This window comes from Camelus bactrianus, chromosome 2 (genome assembly GCF_048773025.1).
Source record: "Camelus bactrianus isolate YW-2024 breed Bactrian camel chromosome 2, ASM4877302v1, whole genome shotgun sequence".
Classification (NCBI taxonomy): domain Eukaryota; kingdom Metazoa; phylum Chordata; class Mammalia; order Artiodactyla; family Camelidae; genus Camelus; species Camelus bactrianus.
The window spans coordinates 52,492,691-52,508,106 of NC_133540.1; the positions used below are offsets into that span (position 1 = coordinate 52,492,691).

The 15,416-nt window shown below is 36.4% G+C and overlaps 1 long non-coding RNA gene and 1 other non-coding gene across 2 annotated transcripts in view; both read right to left on the reverse strand.

The window, feature by feature from the left end:
* LOC141573462 (uncharacterized) overlaps positions 1–15,416 on the reverse strand; it is a 51,730-nt gene that overhangs the window by 26,233 nt on the left and 10,081 nt on the right. The window lies entirely within an intron of this gene.
* LOC123616198 (U6 spliceosomal RNA) lies at positions 408–511 on the reverse strand. Its single transcript, XR_006724096.1, has one exon. It is a non-coding gene; the product is annotated as a U6 spliceosomal RNA (small nuclear RNA).

The following is a 15,416-nucleotide window of genomic DNA, read 5'->3' on the forward strand; positions in this document are numbered from 1 at the left end:
TACTAATACCATCACCTTTGTGGGATAGGATTTCAACATATGAGTTTTGTGGGAATGCAAACTTTCAGACCATAGCAACATAGTTATGCACATTTAAAATTTTAATGAGTATTGCTATATTGTCCTATAAGAAAGCTTTACCAATTTACACTTCCCATAAATGGTGTATGAGAGTGATTTTCCTCTCTAAACTTTTCCAAACAACACTATATTTTTTCCCAAGAAGACAGGTGAAATGATCTTTAACTGTTGAATCTTTCAGGTAATATATTTTTCAGAATACTTACATAAATGCACAAAGACATTTCCATTTAAAGGGATAAAATATATAGTAGAGAAGTTTGGGCAGGGGGAATGTTAGAGGGAGAGGAATATTAAATAAGGTAAATTTATTTTATTTTATTTTTTAAACTATGGAATGCATCACAAATTTACATGTCATCCCTGTGCAGGGGCTTATGCTAATCTTTTCTGTATCATTTCAATTTTAGTATATGTGCTGCCATTTCAGTGATAGAAAATGTTTCCTTAGAGATGCATTTTACGTTAAAATTTTCTTTCAGAAGTTGAAAAATCAAGTGAAGAACTATAATTTCACATTGTTACAAATATTTAATATGAATATATAAGCTTACATTAAGTTATACTGTCATTTTAATATAAAATGCCACTAGTAGTTAATTCAGTAAAAACCATCCAGTTATATAACAGGATTATAAACTAACTGGAAAATTAGATAAAGGCTACTTGCTATTTTGTAAAATGAGTGAAAGGAATATTTCACAAGCTCACCGATATTCATACTAACAGTAGCATTTTCTTTCACCATCTAGATGCTTTTTCTCTGAATCATTTCCTTATTATAATTGTTTATAACAGACGACATTTGGAAATGGTCAAAATATTCAGCAAGAGGGCAATGTAACTGAATACCATGGAGCCATTAAAATGGAGGTTTCAAAGAAATTTTAATGGCAAGGAAAAGACTCTATGATATAATGAACATAAAAGTCAGAACAAACTGGAAGTACAAGGTGACTTCAACTTAGTACGCCCATGCACGACTGGAAAGAGAGAAGCTAGAGAGCATGAAGGAGAGAGAGGTAGAAAGGAAGGAAAGAAGGAAGGCAGGCATCTATAAAGCCTAGAAAAAAGACTGGAAGGAAATCAAGTCGACAGAATGTTAACAAAATTATCTGTGAGCGATGGCATAGAATAATTTTAATTATCTAAATTTTTCTTTATTTTTGATATTTTCTATAATGTTAGTAATTTTTATTAACAAAATTCCCTCCCTATTTTCTGTGTATTTTTTACACCTATATTTATGCACACTCATCAGCATATACTACAGCACTTTGATCATGTCATCTCTTCCACAAAACTAGGATTTCCTTGAGGAAGAAAAGCTTTTTTATTTATCTTTATACTCCCAGCACATAGTGCTTGACAAATGTTTCTTAAATTTTAACCCTTCAGAAACAGTGAAAAAAACTCACAATGCAATGAACACCTGTCAGAGTACTCATTCCCTGGTTCAAGTGTTAACATTTGCCACATTTCTTTTATCTATCTATCTGTCTATCTATCTTTCTATATCATTGCTGAAGTCATGACATGTCACCCTCACAGAACACAAACACTCTTCTACACAAACACAATACCATTATCACAATGAAGAAATATAATACTATATAATAACATTCTATTCAAATTTCCCTAATTGCCTAAATAATATTTACAGCTTTTTTTTGTTTAATCCAGGACCCAAACAAGGATCAGGCATTGCATTTAGGTGATAGATTTCTCTAGCCTCTTTTACTCTAGGAATGTTCTGGTTTTTTTTCTTTGACTTTCATGACCAATATTTTTTAAGCATCCAGGATTGGTCCACAATTTCAATTATTCTGATTGTTTCTTCAAGATTAGAGGCAGTCAAAATATTTTCAACAGAAATATTTAAAAAGAGGATACGTCTTTCTCAAATACATCACATAAGAAGGCACATAATATCAATTTGTCCCATTATATTTGTTATTTTCTAATGTATGTTTTTACAGTTTTGTGACTCCTTCCAACTGCCGTCATGGCTGTATCTCACAAATTTGGATAAGCAAACTCATTTCATTCAGTTCTAAATCTCAACTTCCATTGTCACTTCTTTAACCTGTAAATTACAGAGATACGTGATTTGACATTCCAAACAAATTTTCTGGTTTTTAAAATTATTTTTTAGACTTCATATTTTGAAATAATTGGAATTACTGGAAATTTATCTAACAGTTTCAGAAACAAGGCTCCATACACCCATAGTTTTGAGCCCTTCCTTGCTATCTGGCACATCCAAGTATTTAAAGCTTGTACTTTCCCCTAATCTTAACCTGAAAATACACAGTATGCCAAGGATCTTGGCCCCTTTTATAATGGGATTTAAAAAACAAGATCTGGGCACTATGTGTTTTCTTCTTTGTGGTTTTAAATGAGTATAATGAGGCAGCCTAAGAGGGAGATGAGTGCCTGAATTTCTAAGTGAAAGCACAGGGTTCTGATTTGGACCAGCTCCGTTACTAGATGTTTAACCCAGGGGCATTTTCCTCTCTGAGACTTGGTTTCCTTATCTTTAAAATAATAGCAACAACAAAAACAATAACCATAACAAAGAAGTGAAGGATAATGGTATATGATTATTGTAATCTCATAGGTACTGCTCTAAATTCTTATATAGATACATTTAATTTTCACAATTGTTATTATATCCATTTTAAAGATGAAATAATGAGGATCATAATAAAATATTCACATCAAGAGGTTATGAGGATCAAATAAAATGAAATATGTGAAAGTCCTAGGTAAAAAGCACTATATATGTATATGATAGATATGTATGTGTATATTTATACAGTTGACCCTTGAAAGAAATGGATTTGAACTTAATCCACTTACATGTGGATTTTTTTTTTTCAGTAGTAAATACTACAGTACTACACGATCTGAGGTTGCTTGAATCTGGGTATGAGAAACTTCGGATTCAGAGAATAGCATATTTGGACGGCTAACAATAAATTATACAGATTTTGGACTTAACTGCTATGTTGTTCAAGGGTCAACTGTATATGATTACATATAATCAATTATTTATTGATTCAATCAGTGAATATCTATCTATTCAGTATCTACTAAGTACCATATGCTACATTTATGCTAAGTATAAAATAAAACAATATATGTGTTGTTTATTTACATACATATTCATATGTTTTTACCCCACAGAAAATTTCTTTTAAAGTGCTGCACAATAGAAATACAATGTAAGTCACATCTGTTATTTTAAATTTCCTAGTAGCCATAGTAAAAAGGCTTTATTAAAGGTGAAATTAGTTTTCATTATGTATTTTATTTTATGCAATGTGTCAAAAATATTATCATTCTTACATGTAAATGGGGAACAATTATTAATGATATATTTTACACTTTTTTATATTAAGTCACAAAATCCATTGTGTATTTTATTCCTTCTTTTTTTTTTTAACATTTTTTATTGATTTATAATCATTTTACAATGTTGTGTCAAATTCCAATGCATTGTGTATTTTATGCTTAGCATATCTCAATCACAACAAGCCACATCTCATCCGTTGAACATCTCAGGTCTAAAGTAATATACAGAAAACTGGTTGGGAGATGAGAGAGAGAGAGAGATTTACCTTTTACTATATATCCTTTCGTACTTTTGATTTTTACATTCTGTGTACCTGTTGCCTATGCAAAGAGATTTGAAAAAGTAAATTAATAAAGTAAAAACGTCATGTTTTTATCTATGGATGTGCGTGAATTCTTCCACGTCAATGATTTTCAAGTGGGGGTGATTCCTCCCCCAATCCAGGGGACATTTGGTAATGCTGGGGATACTTTGGGTAGGTGGGTGAGGACCACTGGCATCTAGTGAGTAGATGTCAAGAATGCTGTTATTTATCCTACAATGTATAGCCCAGCTCCCCCCAATCCACTAATTAAGAATTATATGACCCAAAATGTCAATAGTGCTGAAGTTGAGAAACTTTGTTCTTGTGTATGTTTTAAAATGTAAAAACTTCTTACTAGGTATTCTCATGGTCCTGGGTGTACAAAGAGGGATCGCACCCAGCACCTGCATCCTGATAGCTTACAGTCTAGTGAGGAAGAGAGATGTAAGTAAGTACTTGCAGGAATGTGCTAAGTTCTAGAGCAGAGTAGAAACAAAGCATTAAGCAAGAACTAAAATAACTGTAAACATACACCTGCACTGCAGTGTTCATAGCAGCACTATTTACAATAGCCAAGACATGGAAACAGCCTAAATGCCCATCAACAGATGACTGGATAAAGAAGATGTGGTGTATTTATACAATGGAATACTATTCAGCCATAAAAACTGACAACATAACACTATTTGCAGCAACATGGATGTTCCTTGAGAATGTCATTCTAAGTGAAGTAAGCCAGAAAAAGAAAGAAAAATACCATATGAGGTCGCTCATATGTGGAATCTAAAAAAAAAGGAACATAAATACAAAATAGAAATAGACTCATAGACATAGAATACAAACTTGTTGTTGCCAAGGGGGAGGGGGGTGAGAAGAGATAGACTGGGAGTTCAAAATTTGTAGATACTGACAGGCCTATGTAGAATAGATAAACAAGATTATACTGTATAGCACAAGGAAATATATACAAGATCTCGTGGTAGCTCACAGAGAAAAAAAATGTGACAATGAATATATGTATGATCATGTATAACTGAAAAATTGTGCTCTACACTGGAATTTGACACAACATTGTAAAATTACTATAACTCATTAAAAAATGTTAAAAAAAAAAAACTGTAAACATGCTCATTAACTAGAAATGAGAAAGCCACTTGTTTGAAACGTCAATTTGAATTGAATAGTTGGAATTGAAACATCAACTTCAGAAGTTATTTTTGACCAAATCCTCTAGGTTGAGAATGGAGCATTTTATTCAAAGGCTTTAATGTCCCTGTATGCCAATCTACTGTCAATAAAAGATGTCTGAGAGGAGCCCTTAATTTGGTAATAACATCTGTTACTCTATTTCTGTGCTTAGTAACACATTTTAGAACTTTAAATGGACTCTGACATATTTTAAAAAGAATGTGTAAGTCATGACTAATATCGTTGCTGAGAGAGATGGCTATATTTTATAAGAACAACAGTCCAAGGGATTACCATGTTTTGCATATTTTCTCCCACAAATGTCTCTGTTTTTCTGAGAGGCTCACGAGTTCAACCATATTTCATCACCAATCAACGAAACCAGAAAAAGCTCAGACTCTGAAATCTGTTGTCTTTGTTTAGGTTGTTTTAGAACCTCAGTGCTCTCATATTTTTGCTTTGGTTTAGTTTTTCACTGGTGAGCTCATGAGTACTGTACACATCTGTTTAAAGGTCAGAAGTAATCTCATGTCCTCACTGCAAGTTGCCTACACAGAGGAAGGCAGCTCAGGGCAGTGGTTGAAGCCCAAGCCCTTTGGCAGCTGGGAAGATCCAGGTTCAAGTCCTGGCCTCGCCTCTTATGGTGCAGCATATCACTTAACTCCACCAAACCTCAGTATCCTCACATAAAATGTCAATCTTGCAAGGGTTGCAGGATTGATTAAATGAGAGGACACATTAAGTTCATTTATCCTTGCTAGGAATTAATCAAGTGATGGGAACTGTTATTATCCAAATGGCGCAAAACAACAAGCAGACCTTTAAGCCACCGGTCAGAATAGAGCTCATGTGATTTCTCCACTAGAATTTATTTATGTATTTATGATCATCATTTTTCTTAGAAAACAAGTGATTCCTGATCTTTTTATTTGACATCTTAATTAAATGATGAAATTTGAGAACTGTTTTGGCACTCTCGGTTGAATTATTTCACATTTATATACATTATTCATTTCCTACCACATTTCACCACTGTGCTGTTAGAACACTGAACCAGCTCTTGTCTTATGATGTCTATGCCTCTTCCCGGCTAAGTTAACTTTGTCTACTTAAAACGCAACTTTTTTTTTGAAGATTTCCCTTGTGCCCTCATTATCTCACTAACCCTCACTAAATAGTAACCCAAATCTCTTTAGCAACAAGCCCATCCTCAACAGCTCAAGGAAATATGCTGCCGTTCTACAGACTTCATTTAGAGACAGAGACAAAGGCTTCTCTTTGATTGTTAGTTTCAACAAAGTGGTTGCAACGTTACTAAGGTAAAAAAAAATGCAGCTGCATTTTTTCATGCTTTCTAGAAAAGTTGAGATAAAATCTTATGATCAGACCACACATATTTTATAATTTAAATTTCAAAGAGGTTTTGTTTGATTCAGAAAGCCGAAATTGTAAATTTCATTTTGTTCCTACAAAAAGCTATATTGTAATCAATTATTTTCGTAGAAAATCTTACATTTCTCTTCTACTATGTCAAAATATCCACTGCATGCCTAACTAAAAGATGCAATTGTTTTCTTAATCTTTTAATGTGTTGATATTTTATACTACCCTACTTTAGTGATGGCAAAAACTTAATGAACGGATTAGAGATTAAAGTTAAATAACAAAGAATACAGGTAATTTCATTGCTTTTCTTTATTATGATCGATACTAATAATGATCATATGAATAGAGTAGAGCACAAATAAAAGGCAAACTAATTCTTTAATAGCCTAGTGACTTGAGACTGATAATTAAGGGTCTAATCCGTCAGGGGAGATGAGGAAAACTCCAAGGTTCGTAGGTTTTGCATAGAGAGGGAGGGCTTGGTTTCTGTCTTCCCCTTTGCCCCACAGAGGGAAGATGAGATCCAGGCTCCTTTCACTTGCCTTCCTTCTGTTTTTCCCTTTATTCCATGCCTGAGGGGAAAATTTCAGAGCTGGTATGTCCATTACACGTTCACCAGATTTCAAAAGAGGGATTTTTCTCCCCCAGTGGTAGAGCACGTACAGGAACAAGGAAAATCCAAATGGAGCAGGGGAACAATTTCAGGCTGAGTAAGCTCCATAGAAAAGAAGTATCACCGAAATGGGCGTGGGAAGAGACAAAGAGAGCATTCAAGGGGAAAGCGGCTGAAAACAACGAGGGGAGAACCATTGAATGTAGATGTTTAGAAATCACCATAGAAAATCTAAAGCATCAAGTGGATCATTTTATTTTTTTCCCAGAAGGATGCGCTGGAGTTGATTCTTCATTCTTCAGTTCGGAAAGCTGTGGGAGAAAACTGTTGGCCACGTACCCAGAAGCACTGGAGCTGCTGAGCAAGCTGCTCTTCAAAAGCGTCTGACTCAGCCTGTTACTCACCTTCACTTCTTAGCTGGTCTTGAATGTTAACCTCTTCTCTCATTCCTTTGGGTGACACACCAAAGTGGATGGTTACCTTACAAAGCTACAATTAAGACTACTGGAGGTAGAGGAGAGGCCCTGAGGGTTCTTTTAGTCTAGCACAAAGGAATTTACCAAATCAACTGCTGGCAAACACCAAGAGCCTGAGATTGTCCTGAGACAGTGTTTGTGATAAGGGAGCTGCAGGGAGAGGAAAGTTTGCAGCCCAGAGGGTGTACTCCTGCAGCCATTGTTCTGGGCATGAATAGCTGAAAACCGCCACACCTAGGAAAGCAGACTCAAGATCCCATTTAAAAGGCGCACTCCTATAAGGGCGGGAGGGTGCCCAAAGTGAAGAATATGGAAAAGCAAGAAGTGCAGGGCTTATTGATTTCTTTTTGACTTACCTATTTTACATAGGGCTTACCTTAGTTTGATGTTAGTCAACAGCCCAGATGGGAATGGGACTGGATGTGACACAGGAAAAATGGGGTGAGAGAGGATGGCCATGTCCCAGTTCCCAGGCAAGTGCAGGGTAGGCCCCACCAAATGAAGGTCCTTGGCTTCGCCCAGGAAAGAATTCAAGACGAGCCATAGAAGAGTGAAGGCGGCTCTATTCAGAGAGATGCACATTCCACAGAATGTGGGCTATCTCAAAAGGCAAGAGAAAGGCCAAGGAGATACACATTCCATGGGCAGAAGGAGGGTCGTCTCACTCAGAAGAGAGAGCAGCAGCCTCAGAGCATGGGATCGGTTGATTAATTGGTAAGATTTAGCTAGGTGGGGAAGAAGATAAAGGCAGTCATTGATTCATTCATTTATGCCTTCAAGAAATTATTTGTGGGGGGTGGGGGGTGGCTCAGTGGTAGTGTTAGAGCAGGCACATAGTTAGATATGAGCAGAGAAAGGGGGACACAGATCAAATGGCAGGGATTGGGCAGAAAGGAGGAGCACAAGCCAAATGCAGGAAACCATACATTATGTAAGCACCAGGGGGTCTCTGGGCAAAGAAAAGCAGGAAACTTTGAGCTGATAAGTGGTCATATATTTCGAGGTGATAAGTGGCCTGGAGACCGACAAAGAAAGGTGAGAAAAGGCAGGAATTTCCAGTGTACGAATGTAACCTTTTGCTCATTATGCCGTCATTTCAATAAAATTAGCCTTGCAGATTAGAAGTACCCATTATGCAGCGACACCATGACACTTCCTATCCAGACTAAATAAGGACAAAAATCCTTCCTCCCTTTGGGAAGGTGGAGTTGGGGTGATAATCAGGGAATATGACCCCAAACCCTTCCCTCCCCAATGAATATTCCGCCCATTCATTTTTACACCCTGCGTAACTAACTTGCCAAAGAAACACAGGGCATCTGTTCACCTGAGCCTGCCTGCTCTCCCCTTGAGAGTGAACTATCCATCCTTTAATAAATTCTCACTTTACTTTTTTAACCACTATGTCTTGTTTCTGAATTCTTTCTGAGACTGGGACCAGACAAGAACCTGGAACACCAGTTGCATCTACTGGCAACAGTAGAGTGCGTGCTTAGCAGGCATGAGGTCCTGAGTTCAATTCCCAGCACCTCCACCAAAATAAATAAGTTAATAAATAAAATATTTGAAGGAAAAAAAAACCCAGAAGTTATTTGTGAAGTCTCTACGCGCAGGCACTCTTCCAAACAGCAGGGTTTGTGGGGACAACAAAAGTGACAAGATTCTTGCCCTAATGGCGCTTACCTTCCCGAGTGTGGAGTCAGACAACAAACGTAGTAAAAGACAAAGATCATTTCCAATAGCAGTAGGTGCTACGAAGGAACGAGAAAAATTTAACGGGCTAGAGAGTGACTTAGGGGGAGGTTTGATGGCACGTGTTTTCAGTAGGGAGTGGAGAGACTTACCCGGGGATGTGATATTTGACTGAGATTTAGGTGTTGAAGAGCTGGCCCTGTGAAGAGCCACAGAAGGGACATTCTCTGAAGGGGGAGTAGCAAGTACAAGAGGCTTGTAAGAGCAATGAACTGGATACATTGGAAGGACGGTAACAACAACAATGAAAACACAGTGCCAAACACAGGGGCCAAAGAAAGTAAACAAAGGACAAAAAGTCCAAGACAAAGTCAGCAGGATAGGCCACACGGAAACAGTTTCTTTGAAATGCAAAGAGAATTTAAAAGGAAGATTAAAGTAGAGGACAATTTTGGTCTGGAGAAGATTCAGAAAAAGTCAGAATCCCTTACACCAGCACTGTTCTATGAGGGTCTAGAGGAAAGAGGGCAAGCCTGGGTATAGAGCCCCCATAAGGTAAAGACAAGAGCTAAAAACTGGGTGACACTCAGGGTCAGCAAACTTTGGTTTAGAAATTTGTGCTCCAGAAGAAAAGGCAAAACCCTTACTGCCACTGTTGGCAGTACGTAGGGAATCCCAGCGATCAACCCAAACTACAGTGTTGTCGGTGCCACAGTTGGTATCTGAAACCCAGAGGAAAATGGAGATGATTACCACAGATACAGCCATTAAGCAACAGCTAAAACTACATAGAGAAAATTTAATAGCCGAAGTGTTTTATATTTTTAATAAAGTAAAAATGTTAAAACTCCTGTGTGAGAACTTGAAAAATCATCAGAGCACAATTTAGTCCTTAGAGGTAATATTTCATTTGTTTTATGTTTCAAAGGCTTGACAACACTTTAATCTGGTCTGAATTCCTTTGTCTACCAATTTAAAAGGCAAAGAAAGTTCACTGCCTTCCCAAAGAAGCGGAGATTTTAATTAAGTTCACATTATTTGCTGGACTTCACATACACACTGGGTGAGATTTTTTTTTTTTAAGGTTAGTGAGCTCTTGAGGGTCTGTAACTTTTCCTGACCAGTTCTACTGCGGTCTGGATTGTGAAACTGTCTTGACTCAACATGCTCTGGGAGGGAAAAAACTGTTAGTCCTTTAATAATATTGAACAAACCTTGAGCTTAGACAAAGGGGAAGAAATGAAACAGAAAACATACTATCTGTTGAGTGTCCATGAAGTAGCCAACACAGCATTTTTCACGTCCCTGCACAACGTCACTTCGAGGTGGCATTGTCACCCCCAGATGCAATTCAGAGAGAAACTAGCAAAGGTCTGGGCTGTTAAATGGCTGAGAAGAATTTGTATAATGTCCATTGGTTCACAGTCTACATTGCCCACAGGACAACACAGTATCTCTTTATTTAGATGTTAACAGTGACAATACAAAGAATTTATTTACTAATGCTAGGAAAAAATTAGTAAATTCAGCATATAAATGGTTACCTTAATTGTAACACCCACCTCCTTTTCCAATGGAAAAGTTACCTGTTAGACATTTGCAGAGTTGGTGATGGAGAAAGAGAGGAGAATAAAATGGACGGCAGGTAGGCAGAGCCTGCATGGAAGCTGTGGAAACAGTATCCATCAGAGGGTGAGGAAAGGGAATTTCTTCCAATCCCTCTGGCCTGTTATTATTCAGGAATTCATACAGAAACCTAAGGTGGGCACCTCAAAATTTTCAGAAACCAGCCATCTGTTTTTCCTTTCTTCACGACAAAATAAGTACAGAAGTGTAGGAGTTCTTTCAGGTGACATTTTTGTTTATGGATGAATATTTTCCCTTGGCAGAAGATTGCTATGCTTGCTCTTAAGTATCTAACCACTTGAGATCAGAGAGCCTTGTGTTTACTCAGCAGGCTGAGTCTAACTGTTACTGAACCCGAGACTTCACTAAACCATGTCTAAACTTCTCTGCCCTACCCTCTTCTCAGAAGACAGCCTAGTGACCTAGTCTGGGACCAAATACAATTGAAAGTAGTAGAGAAAAGCCAACGTTCTTTTCATATTCCTTCATCTGAGCTTTAGAGGTCCTTTCTTGTACTTGTTTTTTTAATAATAATATTAATAGCCGTCATTTATCCAGAACTTCCTGTACAGCAGGTATTTGCTGTTATTGCATTATTTTATTTATTCATCAAACAATGATTGCCCTGAGGCAAGTATTAGTTATCTTCATTTTATAGTTGAAGAAACTGAGCCAAAAGAAGTAAGTGACTTGCCTTACGTGATAAGTACATAACTTCTTCAAAAAACGTTTCTGTTAATGAACAGCAGTTTTCAAGTAACTATTTTTACTATTTTCAAGAAGAGCAGTTTATGAACTAATACTTCCCCCTTTCTCTTTAATAAGTACTCTTTTGATCCCTTTCTCTCTCGAACAAATGAACAAAAGAGCCAGACCCAAATAAATGGTTTACAAAAATCATCCCCCTTAATTCTCATAACAATTTTAGAAAGCTTATAGAAGCTACGTAACTTGCCCAAATGGTCAAATTGACAGTAAACTACTAAGATGGATTTGAACCCAAGCTGTCTGAGCCTGGAGTTTGCGTTGATAATAGCCAAATTACGCCACTAAAACTTGCCTAGGTGATAAAATCATAACCAGGTCAGGTGTTCAGCTCAGTGGCCAGTGGTGGTTTCCCCTTAACTGTATTATTCTCCATTTGGTTTTTCAGCTTTTCAACAGGTTAGATCTATATATATTCAGCTGGTGCTAAAGTGTGAAAATCTACTTGTTAAATTCAGTCACTGAACTCAAATTAGACAAGTCCCTGATATCTACATTTCTATGGCTGCACAGCTGCAATTAACTGAAGTCTGATTCCAGCCTTCAGTTTAATACAGCTTTGTAGGTTAATGAAGTCTACTAAGATCTTTGCTTTGCCTTTGAGAAATGGCAAATTGAATGTCTGTACTGAAATTTATTGTGGAAGATAACTATTAGGATAATTCTGGTGAAAATAAGACTTTTCTATAATATAGTGGTTAAGGGCCTGCCTAGATCTGATCTTAATCACTTACTACCTGTATAGATTTAGGCAAGTTAATTAAACTCTCTAAGCCTCAGTTTTCTCTTCTTTTCTCTTATCAACGGGATAATAATGCCTGTATTACGAAGTTTGAGAAATATCAATATGTATTAAATGAATGGTTGATAATGTGGTTAGTGCAGGAACTTGAACATAGTAAGTGTCCAATTAATGTCAACTCTTATTATTTAACCTACATTGTGAAGACAGTTACTTTGACTCTTCCCCTGCCTATAAATTATATGCTGCTAACATAAGCTTTGAATGTGAGGGTTCAATAGGCAGGCAAATCTGAAGGAATAAGGATGTATTTTTTAACCTAGTGTTTATTTATTAGGTTTATTGTTTATAATTCTTCTTGATACTCTGCTCCTTATTAGTTCAATTAAAGTTTGAGTTGGCATTCATGACACAGTTTAGTTTGGAACAAACCATGGTAGATACTTAGTGAGTTATACAAAAAGAGAAAATCTTGGCTCTATTATTTGCAAATAAAAAGTAAGCAATCATAAACATTCTCAAGCTGTACTACAGAGTTACTGAGGTTTAGGGAGAGTCAAGTATCCAGAATGAGAGTTTCTCTTTGAAATACAGATCTTCCTGGACTTACCACGGGGTTACATCCAGATAAACATGAGTTGAAAATTCCGTACATCAAAAATGCATTTATAACACCTAACTTACTGAACATCATATAGCCTCATCTACCTTAAACGTGCTCAGAATGCTTATATTAGCCCACAGTTGGGTAAAATCATCTATGCAAAGCATGTTTTATAATAAAGTGTTGAATAGCTCATGTAACTTATTGAATGCTGTACTGAAAGTGAAAGATGGTCATTTTTCTGTGGTTGTGTAGGGACAGAATGGCTTTAAGTGTGTTGTTTGTTTACTGCGGTGATGGTGGGGCTGTGGTCCCTGCTACCCAGCATCATGAGATCGTACCTTATAAGCTAGCCTGGAAAAAGATCAAAGTTCAAAATTTGTGGTTTGTACCGAATGCATATCGCTTTCACACCACCTTAAAGTCGAAAAATCATTACATGGAACCATTGTAAGTCAGAGACGATCTATGTCAGCATTGTTAATACCACCGCTTTCTTTAAATACAGCAGCATTGTTCATAACTTTTCTTTTTTCAGCTTTATAACTTCCCAAAATATCGGATCTGTTTATTTGCTTTTCCTGAACATAGTATATGTTCATTTTTGCTGATTTAAGTAGAACAATTTATTTTTCATTCATAATCGTGTGTAAGATTGTTTAATATTCTGCAACTTCACGAGCCCTGCAGGCTAGAGTGAAGCTGTATAAAACACAGCAAAATCTCAGCATTCTCCAGTATTTGCAAAAAGAGAAATACAGTGTGATTGTGTGAGTTCCCTGACTGATTTTGTATTTGTATGATTTACTCTGGTCACCAAAGTACTTTTCAGAAAATTGTTGTTGCTCCAAATTCATCTCCAGACACTTACAAATTGTGTTGGTCACACTCTCTTGAGTTATTAATTCAGTCCATTTTCTGAGGGAGTCAAAAAGAAAATGTAATGGGAAAATGCATGTTTGTAGCAAAATAAAGTGTTCTAAAAAAAGTGAGCTTTCTTCGTTTTTATTAATATTTTCCATGAAAACCCATTTAATTTGCAGGGGAAAAAAACTGCAGTCCATTGTGTCCTGTGCATTTAATTACAGCCAACCATCTCACAAAGGTAAGCCACTGACCATCAAGAGAGCTAGATAAGAGAACTAGATAAGAGACTAGAGTCAGTGGAAAATATTTACGGAGAAGCTTGTACTAAATAATGAGGATCCAGAAATGAGTAAGACCCAGTGCCTCATTCAAGAGCTTACTTAAGGCCAGCAAAAATCCATCCAGCCACTTGAGAGAAATTCTTCATTATTAAAAAGTCAGTTTATTTTAAGTGATCAACTGGATGCTATGAAATTAGTGTACATTAAAGATCCGTTTACTCTTTGTCCTCTTTCTTTCTAAATATCAAAAATATTTTGAAAATAAAAGAATGCAGAAAATTATGAAACGCAAAATCATAGCTTTCAAAGATTGTTTTGTACCACAGTCAAAACTGAGAATCATGGCATTATTTATATTCTTAAAACGGATGTTACTGTTCAGTTTTTGTGTGGCTTTTCAGTGTTTAAACATTTTAAACACTTCAAAAGATCTATTTCTTAACAGGTTTCTTCCTTCTGCTTTAATTATTATATGCCCTGTTGAGCTAGTTAAGTTTCAAAGGTTAATATTGTTCAAAGTTATTGTTGATTCTTTGAAATAATTTACCTAAAACATTTCTGGAGAAAAGCATTCCACAAGACCTATGTGTTACATTAACAGCCACTCTCTGGCAGATCAAAACCTTACTAGTTAACATGTCTTATTTTAGGCTCCTAGATGGAACCCAGCATCTTCCATATCTTCCAGCCTGTTCTTAGACTCATCTGTGAGCTCCAACAGAACTGATGTTATGTGCCAAATACTGTTTTTCTAGTTGATCGACTGACCATATTTCATTTTTCTAATGACCATTTGATAGCAAAGAACATTTAGTCATACACAGAGACTTTTTACACTGAGTAGAGGTTTCTAAGCCTTCTAAAAATAAAGACTAGTCTAGAGTAGCATCATATTTTTAATGCTCTGAGTTTGTTTTATTATACAACTCAGCTATAACTACTGCCAATGAGCCTCTGTTTCAAAACTGTATCTATCTTTCAGTCCCCAAATGAGGGCATATGTCCTTCACAATGTAACTGCTTTATGGAAGAGGGAGAAAAAAAGAAATTCTTTCTGATTTCAGCTCCACCAGTAAATTTTGTTTCTAGTTTTCATAGCAATGTTATGCATAAATGTAAGCCTTTTGAGTCTTTGGGGTTCGTTGGGTATGTCAGAAAGCAACAGTAATGTACGTAGCTAATTTCTTGGACAAGAAACTGTTGCATTACCAGATTTTGGGAGTTGTTTTACAGAGGGTGAATACAATTTAACTGAAAAAGTTTGTAACGTTTTCATCAAATTAAATCATGGCTATTTTTGTTTTGCTTTCTGTTACTTTGTCTTCAGCAATATTCTAATACAGACAGACTTACAAGTGATATAATTGCAGCCTTACAAGTGATACAAAGGCATCTTCCTTATCCAAATTCCTACTCTCCTGGAACTCAGTTCA